This window comes from Anabrus simplex, chromosome 1 (assembly GCF_040414725.1).
Source record: "Anabrus simplex isolate iqAnaSimp1 chromosome 1, ASM4041472v1, whole genome shotgun sequence".
Classification (NCBI taxonomy): domain Eukaryota; kingdom Metazoa; phylum Arthropoda; class Insecta; order Orthoptera; family Tettigoniidae; genus Anabrus; species Anabrus simplex.
In genome coordinates, this window is record NC_090265.1 from 1,334,647,104 (window position 1) to 1,334,657,761 (window position 10,658).

Consider the following 10,658-nt stretch of genomic DNA (forward strand, 5'->3'; position numbering starts at 1 on the left):
GCAAATAGGATCTTGGAAATATAGATCCTCACTAAGAACACTAGTTTAATTTCACTTGATATACACTGTAGTGGATAAATAATTGGATAAATCTTCGTATGAACACAGTGACAGAAAAACACGAACCAACAATATAACCGCGAGATCAAACACCGCACAAAACAACTGAAAGTGCTGCCAATTGAATCATTGAGACCTCCTCTATTACCAGCATAATTTACATTCTAATGCGGGATAACATTTAGGGTCAGTCGAAGATCCTTTGACACGTACGAATTCCTTATTTTTGACACAAAAGGAAGATGGTTATTGGTTGGTTACCTTAATAACAACGTTATGTTTGCGATAGATTCCCCCCAGTTACGCTGTACATTTGAGCCCAGGCGATGCTGCTCTCTAGTAGCAGAATCGCTTATCACGTTCAACATCGGGGTAGCAGGAGGCATCGAGCACTTCTACCCCCTTGCGGGAGGACAAGTAACTATAGACGGGATCAGTGAAAGTTGATCCCGGTTGATGGTATACTCCACCGGCTACGGGGAGTGTTGCAAGCTTGGGTGCGCCTGCGTATTGCTTCCTCCAGGCTACAGGCCAGAGCTCTTTTCACATGAGCACGAGAGGAGTTCGCCGGGAGATCAGAGCTAGGTGTTCGACAGATCTCGCCCTGATTTTCACAAAACACAAATTCATACCGTACTCAAAACAAAGAAAAGGCACCAGGATAATTGTACTGATAATAATTAATTCCTTACAGTTCCAAGCTACGTGCTGGAGCCCGGTAGCACGTATTGACCGGCCGCCACTGGTTGTAATGTATCGCAGTTTTGTAATATTTGCATGTTTTCCTGTTACCCTAGGAATGGAGCCTATATTGCTGGCTGTAATATTTATTGTAATAATGCTGGTTTAGGCCGCCAAACGGGCTACCAACTTAAGTAATTTCCTTTCAGCAGTTTACGGCCAGATTCCGCACACTCTTATTTCGGTTCCTCCCGCGTACCTATGTTATTTAATTTTAACCGTCCACACTGTTTTGATCATTATATTACTTTGTTCACGTTCAGGTAACCTAAATTAGCCTACTAGCTCAAAAAATATTATGATAATTTTGTCATATTGCCTCGTTTTAATTCCATTGCAACTAATGACAAATTTATGAAACCCGAGTTCTTATAGATGGCAAAACTGATATCGTTGTATGGCAATTCGCAGGTAGGAAAGCTATTAATTACATGTAGTCCGAGGCAAATAAAACTACTTTTAACAGCTTTTGTCTTCTTAAATGCATTTTTTAAATCCGAAACTGGCCTACAAGCAAATTGGACATGCTGTAGGGATCGCCCACACTGAGTCCCAAAATGACTGCTCCATAATTAACATTCGTGTCCTGACCTGTGCACTCGCGAAACAATTAGTGACACTTGTTGTTGTTGTTGTTGTTGTTGTTTTTGGAGAAGTTATGGGCTCGATTATTTCACCCAATCACAAAATGTATAATCGTGAAATAACACTGATAATGCACAATCACACGCAATTATATACACGACGTAGGGCGCGAGAACAAAGTTGAACACCTTTTCTAGTCACACAGCATAAGCGACGAAAGACAAAGAGAGGAAGTGCGCAGAATCGAACACAGTGGAAGCAGGAGTATGTAACCGTGCCAAGATGAAAAATACGGAAGTTTACAAAGAAATATGAGCATCATCCAGATACCGGATTGATTGATAACGTGTATTATGGCAGGAGATATATCAGTAAGCAAACAGGAGACATTGGTGGGGAGAGGTTAATGGAGACTGACAAGACGAGAAAGAAAAGCCGGACGAAAAGAATCAAACACAGGGCAGTCGGTGTATCACATATACAGGAGGAATGGGTAGAGAGATGAAATCGATGTTTATACAGAGGAGTGAGGGCATGATTAAAGCGCAGGCGAATAATGTTTGTAATATAACTGTGAGAATAATTACCCTTAAGGTACCAAGGATAGGGAGGAATAAAAGGCTGGATATTGTAGTAAAAGCGACCTTTGTAAGAGGCAGAATGGTTCCAGTCCTCTTGACTCTGACGATATGCAGAATTTTTAAGTAGAGGGTAAAAATCGGGCAGAGGAACAGCAAGTTGAAGTTGGGAATGCCCTTCACGAGTAGCTCGCTTAGCGAACAAATCAGCTTGTTCATTCCCATAGATACCAGTATGGCTAGGGACCCAAACAAAGGTGACAACAACCCCAGAGTGATGCAGGTTATAAATAAGACTTTTAAGATTATACAAATACCGATTGAAAGAGAAATGAGAGGACATTAACGATTGGAGGGCGCTGAGAGAATCCGTATGAATAGCAGCTTGAGGTATAGAATGATGCTTAATATACAGGAGTGCTTGGCGAATAGCAAAGAGTTCCACAGTGTAAATAGAAAATTCATTAGGTAAACGATATAGGTCAGCAACATGCGTATCAGCAATATAGAACGCCGCACCAGCACCGAAAGAGTTTGGTGCACCATCTGTATATATATATTGAGGCCAGGATCACTGAGAGAAACACGTAGTTTTTAAGAGCAGGGCCATGCAACGAAAAACCCGAAATAGTGGAAGAAAAATGTGATGCAGGGGAGACGATGATAGAAGGTACAAAAAATAAACCAATCAAAGTTAACTGAATAAAACGGAGGAGCAGGAGTGCGTAAGATATAATGTTTATAGGAGAGAAGAACGTGATAGGCATACAAAGCATGCATCTTGCAACGACGAGCTTGCGACAGAAGGGAGTAGTCATTTAATAACTGTAATTTGGGAAGCAACGGGTGTTGACCTACAGCAAAGCGTTTCAATAAATATTTAGATGTTATCATGTTACGACGAATTGGAAGAGGGAGCTCACCGGTCTCAACAAGAAGAGCAGTAGTAGGGGTGGACAACAAGGCTCGAACACAAATTCTCAGGGCTTTAAAATGAATCGTATTTAAGCGGTTAGAGAAGAATCAGACGCTGTATCGATAATATGCGCACACAGTAGTCGAGTCTGGAGCAAATAGTAGCCGAGTATAACAACCGAGCTGTACCTGGATATGCACCCCATGATCGTCTCGTAACCGATTGGAGAATTTTAATATGCTCATCAGAGGAATTACGTAACCAAGTGATATTATGTTTCCAAGATAAGGAGCGGTCTAAAATTACGCCAAGATATTTATGAGAGGACAGAAGGGGATGACATGTGGATCAAAAATGGCTCAGAATTAAATTATTATTATTATTCGGATTATTATTATTATTAAAGCGTCTTTATTGTGGTGAAGTTAGGGCTCCCGGCCGTTTCTTACACTTAACAACTTCATGTATATACAATGTAATTTTTACATACATCTACGCTTATAAGTAAAAAGCACAGCACAGCATTTAGAGGTTGAAAGTTGAAGGCCATGGAAAGTAAACCACTTTATTACGTGTTCCATTAGCTGATATAGATGATGACGACACAAATCTACGTCACTGTGAGAATAATAAATGACAATATCATCAGCTTAGAGAGAATGCGAGCATTTTGTGTTACTAAGTGTTCAAGATTACTCATATACAGGGCGAACGAAAGACCACTTAAAATATCCCCCTGAGGAACTCCGACAGACGAGTGACGAGAAGGAAGGAAAGAATGAGCAGATTTAAGTGAGAGTTTTCGCTAGATGAACAAATTACGCAGGATATTGAGAAAATGAGCAGAAAATCCTTTCTGCGCAAGACTTTCCCAGAGAAGATGAAGGGATATGGAATCAAATGCGCCGCGTATGTCCAACACAAAATAGCAATGGGACTTTCCTTACGAATTTTAGCTAACAAGATATCGAGAATGAAAATGTTAACAGCATCTTGAGAACAACGACCTTTAAAGTAGGCGAACTGATATTTGGGAACTAAATTATAATATGCAAAGGGACCACAGGAGACGCTGAAGGAGAATTTAAAAAAAAGTATTTCGAATACATGAACCAAGGACAATCCCTCGATAACTATTAGCATCAGTGGAAAGTTGACGAGGTTTAAGGATGGGCACCCAGAAAAAATCATTCCAAGAGGTGGGAACAGAAGTAGTGAGAAGAATGATATTGTAGAGAGCTAATGAAGCTTGTTTAGACGTAGGGGAAGAACGCGGAGCATGTCGTATGATATGTAATCAGGGCCAGGAGACGAACTCTTTGTGTTACACAAAGTGGATTCAAGTTCACGAAGTTGTATGGGTTGAAGTAAGACAGAAAAACGAGAAGGCAAAGGAGACATGGGAATAGTAATATCTCACACGACATAATCAGGAGTGAGCGAATTAAGAAAGATAGATACGACATGTGGAGGGGTGATAGAAGGCGGAATATATTGAAAAGCTCGGGTAAGTGAGCGAATTGCACTCCATAACTGAGAAAATGAAATGTGAGCGTTTAAGGAGGAGATGAAGGATCGCCATGCAGCACGGCGTTTAGAAAGAAAAAATCGTCGAGAATAAGCAATATGTTGTTTAAGACGAAAATAATAATGAGGGGCTAATGTTTTCTGATATATCCTAAATAAGTGGCGTCGTTTGAGAACGAGATTATGACACTCAGAATCCCACCATCGCAAACAGGAATAGGGACGAGCAGAGCGGGGGGGGGGGGGTAACAGGTTTATATGGATGGTAAAGATCTAGATAATCCTGTATAATTTGACATAGTAGAAAAAGCCAAAATATTATTTGAAAGAAGCTCAAGACGATGTGTAACATAAGAGATGAAGGATACGCGATCAAAATTGCCGAGAGGGCGAACATTACTGACACAGGTATGAGGAGGGGGAGACCAAGGAAACCTACCAAGACCATACGTAAGAATAACAGGGAAATGGTCGCTGGTGTGTGTATCAGAAAGGCGATGCCAAGTTACAACCGAAGCCATTGCAGTACGACATAATGATAAATCGACTGCACTTGGAGGGGAGGCGGGAGGAGTAAGGCGTGTGGGAGATCCATCATTTAAAATGACAAGGTCATGCGATTGAGATGCAGCGAGGAAATAAGAGCCCAGGGAAGTATTAATACTACTTCCCCATAATGAATGTTGAATACTGAAGTCACGTAAGAGAAAAGCCCATCAGTAGAAGAAAATTGCTGTAAAAATCGATGCCACTGAATATGAGAAATAGAAATATCTGGAGGGCAGTAAAGGTTAATAATGAAAGGGCGATTATAGGATATACCAATTACAAAGGTATGTGGTATACAATATGAGATATGAAGACGTTGGCAGGATAAATTATGGTGAATAAATAAAGCGACACCACCGTAGCCAACACCATCATCAACGCTCGACATTAAAGCCGTTTAAATAAAACTCAGAGGAAGGGGATAACAAAGTCTCCTGTAATGCTATAATGAAAGGGGTAGATTCTGTTAACAAGAGTTGTAATTCATATCGCTTATGAATAATACTCCTAGCATTCCACTGCAGGATTCGTAACATCTAGCGAGAACATAGTATTAACACAATCACGGAGCTGATTAAGCGTATGTGTAACATGGGGCTGATCCTCTAATAAATGAATAAGTTGAAGAAGTAGTTGTTGAATGCCATGTTGGAGATGAGCCTTTTGGCGTAGCACAGGGGAACTAGATGATTGAGAAGGAACTGGAGGGGGACACTGAGAATTTCGGGACGTAGACGTAAGAGGGTACGGGGAGGATGAAGATGATGTACGAGACACACGGACGGACTACTTTTAGTGACACTTCTTTGTACGGGATCTTTTTTTTGCTAGGGGCTTTACGTCGCACCGACACAGATAGGTCTTATGGCGACGATGGGATAGGAAAGGCCTAGGAGTTGGAAGGAAGCGGCCGTGGCCTTAATTAAAGTACAGCTCCATCATTTTCCTGGTGTGAAAATGGGAAACCACGGAAAACCATTTTCAGGGCTGCCGATAGTGGGATTCGAACCTACTATCTCCCGGATGCAAGCTCACAGCCGCGCGCCTCTACACGCACGGCTAACTCGCCCGGTTTGTACGGGATTAAGGAGTAAGGAAGGAGCTATCATCTTAAGCCAACAACTGTGTCACACACACATACATATGATATATTTCTCGATGCGAATCTTGTTTCTAGGATGAATTCTATATTTTGGCTTTGCTGTGTGAACATCAATACTAGTATGTAAAGTGTACGCCAGACGTCTCACGGCGATTCATAGTTTGGGTTCAAAGGTTGCCAATACGAATCTCGATGATTGTCGAGGTCTTCCGATTCAGCAGTAGAGAGTCAACGTATCACTAAAAGTTTCGCCAGTAAATATATAGATTCTCGCTGATATAGACCTTGTGCCTTCATATCGACAGCAGCGCTACGTGCGGCGAAGAACGCTTACGCCATGCTTTAAAAACACCGCCGTCTCGATCCTCCTATACTGCCTGCTCTATGCGAGCCTTTTTGTGACTACGCTGTGACAAAATTTCTCCGCTAGATGGCGGACACAGACGCACAATGTTCTATTCTAGTGACGACAGCCTACAAAACACTATGCAGTATGGTCATATGTTCACTGAAGCTCGTAAATTACATCAGTAATATTAAATATCGGCAATATTACCTGTATGAAGTCGCATGTGGCCTCTTCATACACAAATTAAAGATTTTCCTGGACGAAGGCTTGGAGTGGTACCGTACTTTTTGTGTTCTTGCCAACGCAATATCAAATACCGTAATAGAGGTCTTACGAACTTGGTTAGGATAATATCACGAACAGTTTGCTGATGTTCTTTGACCTCACACTGTAACAAAACACATTCTGAAAGGGTTTTTTTGTTTTACGTTACACCGACACAGATAGGTCTTATGGCGATGATGGGATAGGCCTAGGCATGGGAAGGAAGCGGCCGTGGCCTTAATTAAGGTACAGCCCCAGAATTTGCCTGGTGTGAAAATGGGAAACCACGGAAAAAAAATCTTCAGAGTTGCCGACAGTGGGGTTCGAACCCACTATCTCCCCGATGTAAGCCATAGCTGCTAGCTCCTAACCGCACGGCCAACTCGCCCGGTATTCTGAAAGAGAAGACGTCGCAAGTCCTTGTATTACGCTCATACGTTTGAAGGACTTCGACAATAGGGCACAGCAGCTTAAACGAACTCCTGCAGATGCTTCACCAGAGTAACAAAACTAGGTTTTGGGTATAGAACTCCTCCTCTGTCCTGATGGATAATTAGTTCCATTTAGCGGGGTCGAAGCTCTAGGCAATGAGATGTTGCTGGCACAAATGTCACACTCCATCCTACCTTCAACGACACGAACCTAGTACCCGCAAATTAGGATTTGATTTCCTGTTTCTAGTTTGATTGGAATATTACCGTCTGGATATCTGAGGTTGTCCAAAATGTCTAAACATGAAGACGTTTTGTGATTGTCCGTCACAATTCTTTTCACAAGGAATCCACTATCCTCCTCGGCTTTAAACACCTTCTGGAAAAAAAAATCGCGGCCTGTTTCCAGTCATGCGACCGGGTCAGGAATGGAATGAATGAAGCCCCCATCTAGCAGCGAGGAGAGGAATTGTGCCTGTCGCACCCCTCCGGGGCAATGATTAACGAATGAGAGATGAAATGAAGTGACATTCGAATGTGTTGCTGGAATGAAATATGACAGAGAAAACCGGAGTATCCGGAGAAAAACCTGTCCCGCCTCCGTTTTGTCCAGCACAAATCTCACATGGAGTGACCGGGATATGAACCACAGAACCCAGCGGTGAGAGGCCGGCGTGCTGCCGCGTGAGCCGCAGAGGCCCCGTCACCTTCTGAAATAAGGTGTAAAGACACAGATGCGAGAGTAATCTGAGGATATCCAATTACTTCCTTTATTACGTCCTTGCCTAGATAAAGCCGACAGCCGCTTTTCTCTTAATGCCCTGTAGGCGGTATTCCGTGGAGTCGTATACTTTCTGTCTGCGAACAACCTTGCCGAGATTGGCAAAATGGTACATAACAGTTGAATATTTCGGGGAAAGAATCTGATGTTTCAGTTCTACCAAAAATATACCTTGCACGAACGGAAAGAAACAAGTACCAATACCTTAAAATCACTTTTGAAATATCTATAAGCATAGCATAATTAAATCATTTCACAGTTCTATACAAAATATATATTGTACGAACGGAAGTGACCAGACACGTTTACTCATTGTACGAAATAACTCATGTTTTCACACACATTAATGCACCATTAACACAGTGCTACACCCAGACAGCGAAGATTGTGCGTCTACTGCTGCACTCTTACGGCGACTTGCAGAAATGTTGGTAGTCGCGCCTTCCTGTGTTAAACTCGTTGCCTACGCTATAAGGCCCCATTCACAATGCAAACGTAACCGTAAACTTAACGACGTAACGTAACTGTAAAATTAACGTAAAATTTGTGGTGTTCACAATGGAGGAACGTAACATTAACGTAAAGAGTACACAGCAGCCAATCAAAACACTGCCATGTTATTTAGTACGGAAGTCAGGTTTTGGGCTATCTCGCAGTTTTATATTTCAATACCTAACTTAGATGGAATCAAACAACGTGGCAGCGGAATTCATATTACTTCAAACATCTATTGCTTTGCTCCTGGGAGCTGTGTAGGCCTACGGTACCTGAAAAAGGCAATGTAAACAACGGTGCAGAAAATGGGTTCATCCCTTGAATCAAAGAAGGTTATCTCAGGGCGATTTCGGTAATCTACTGTAAGAAATGACCCTCATCAGTTCGTTTTGGACATGCGGATGAAACCTGAACTGTTTGCCTTTCTTACGATTTGCTTCCCCTTTTCTAATAAAAAGAAATGTAAGGTCTCCTTTACCGACATCTATGACCCTATCTACCACACCCCGATGAGATGTTTGGATCTATTTGTTTGGATGATATCGTTTTCGTAAAATAGTAGTCCGTCATAATGTTCAGAAATATACAGGGACTCTGTTTTATTTATTACAGGGATTCTCTCTCGTCCGTTTGCCAGCGCTGCGAGCTTGTCTCCCGCCATTTATTGTCAGATTTCATTACTACAGGATATTAATTTCCACCAATTATTTTTAGGTACAGCGTATTTGTAATTCTTTTTCCTTCTATCATACATAGCCTATACACAAAGATTATTTTGAAAGAGAATTACAAGTGTTTCGTCGAAAGAAGTCATTATATCGTGCACAACACACAGTGTTTACCTCTGCTCTGATTGGCTGGTTCTTAAAGTTAACGTAAAATTAACCGCAAGAGCTTGGAGTTTGCAATCCCTTAATTTTACGGACTCGCAGTTAAGTTTACGTCGGCGCATTGTGAATGGATCCATTAGATAAGATGGCCGCTAACTTCTAAGTTAACGTTAATTTTAAGTTTACGTTACGTTACGTTTGCATTGTGAATGGGGCTTAATACAAGGCCTTGAAATGCACTCATGAAATCGGGTGACATCCTAGTTCACCATTCGGCCGCTAGGATCGCGTTATTGCCCCCTTGTACTCACATGTCCGTATATGTCAATAAGTAAATTATATCCTGAATGAAAATAACAATGTTTTCGCAAGTATTAACAGTACTTTATTTATACAGCGGTGCTGCATTGGCTTGGATATATCATTGAAGTTTAAAAACTATCCTTTGGAGGGGCTTCTTATCAAGTTGCAAAACTTTCTCTCTTCTACTTGAGTGGCTCGAAGCAATGTTGTCACATAGAGGTCTCAGAAATTTTCAGAGTAGAAAAAGAGGTGGTTTGTCGTCTTTACACTTTCTACACTTAATTTCACTGTTGAACATGTCTTTCGAAAAGAAAAACCGTACACCTTTTAGTAACTCTCTTCGGATCAAGTACTGCGTAGCGGACGTGAGAAATACCGTCGTTCACTGCAGAAGTGCCACAGACGATGATTTTTTGTATCTGACGGCTCCTCTATCTTGAAAATGAATAAGACACAACGTTGGACTTTGAGTAGCTGGAGAAGAGATATGTTCTAAACAGTCTTTACAGTCTGTTTGTTCTTTTGCCACACGAACCATAATGCCATTGTATTCCGCTTGGCATCTTAGGTAGCTAAAGAAGAGCTCGATGTTATCGCTTGTCAGGTTCCTCGTCAATGCATTATGCAAATGTATACCTATGAGGTATTTTACGCAGGCCACAGTGGATTGAGTAGTCAAGACCTATGCCTGATACATTTCCCTCATGAATCTGTTTTAATTTCTCTGAATGCATTTGAATTTTCTGACAGGAAATCATTAATTAACTAACTGAGGCGTTCATCTTCAGTACTAAAAGATGCTCGTTTGTTCTCATTCCTGGAATATGTCCCATGTGAAGTGTTGCAGACGTCATGCGCATCCAACAATTTCATAAAATGCTTCATAAAACAAATGGTTTATTTTAAACTGTATTTAATGCTCTCGGGACAAACCACCTCCACACTTTTCAAACCAGAGATTGTTTCAGGGGAAAATACAATATTTTTAGCTCTTGCTACATTCATTTTCTCCAGATTTGTTGGGCAAATTATTTTTCTGGTTGGTATCCTAATTTAAGATTTCTTACTTTGAAAAAGCCTCTCAAATGATCGCCGGTCACGGTAGCATTGTTTCCAAAAAAGTCCAGTGATAAATTTTGGGATCGCC

At 41.4% G+C, this 10,658-nt stretch overlaps 1 protein-coding gene across 1 annotated transcript in view; it reads right to left on the reverse strand.

Annotated features, from left to right (window-relative positions):
* LOC136858828 (tubulin polyglutamylase TTLL5) overlaps positions 1-10,658 on the reverse strand; it is a 463,915-nt gene that overhangs the window by 326,937 nt on the left and 126,320 nt on the right. The window lies entirely within an intron of this gene.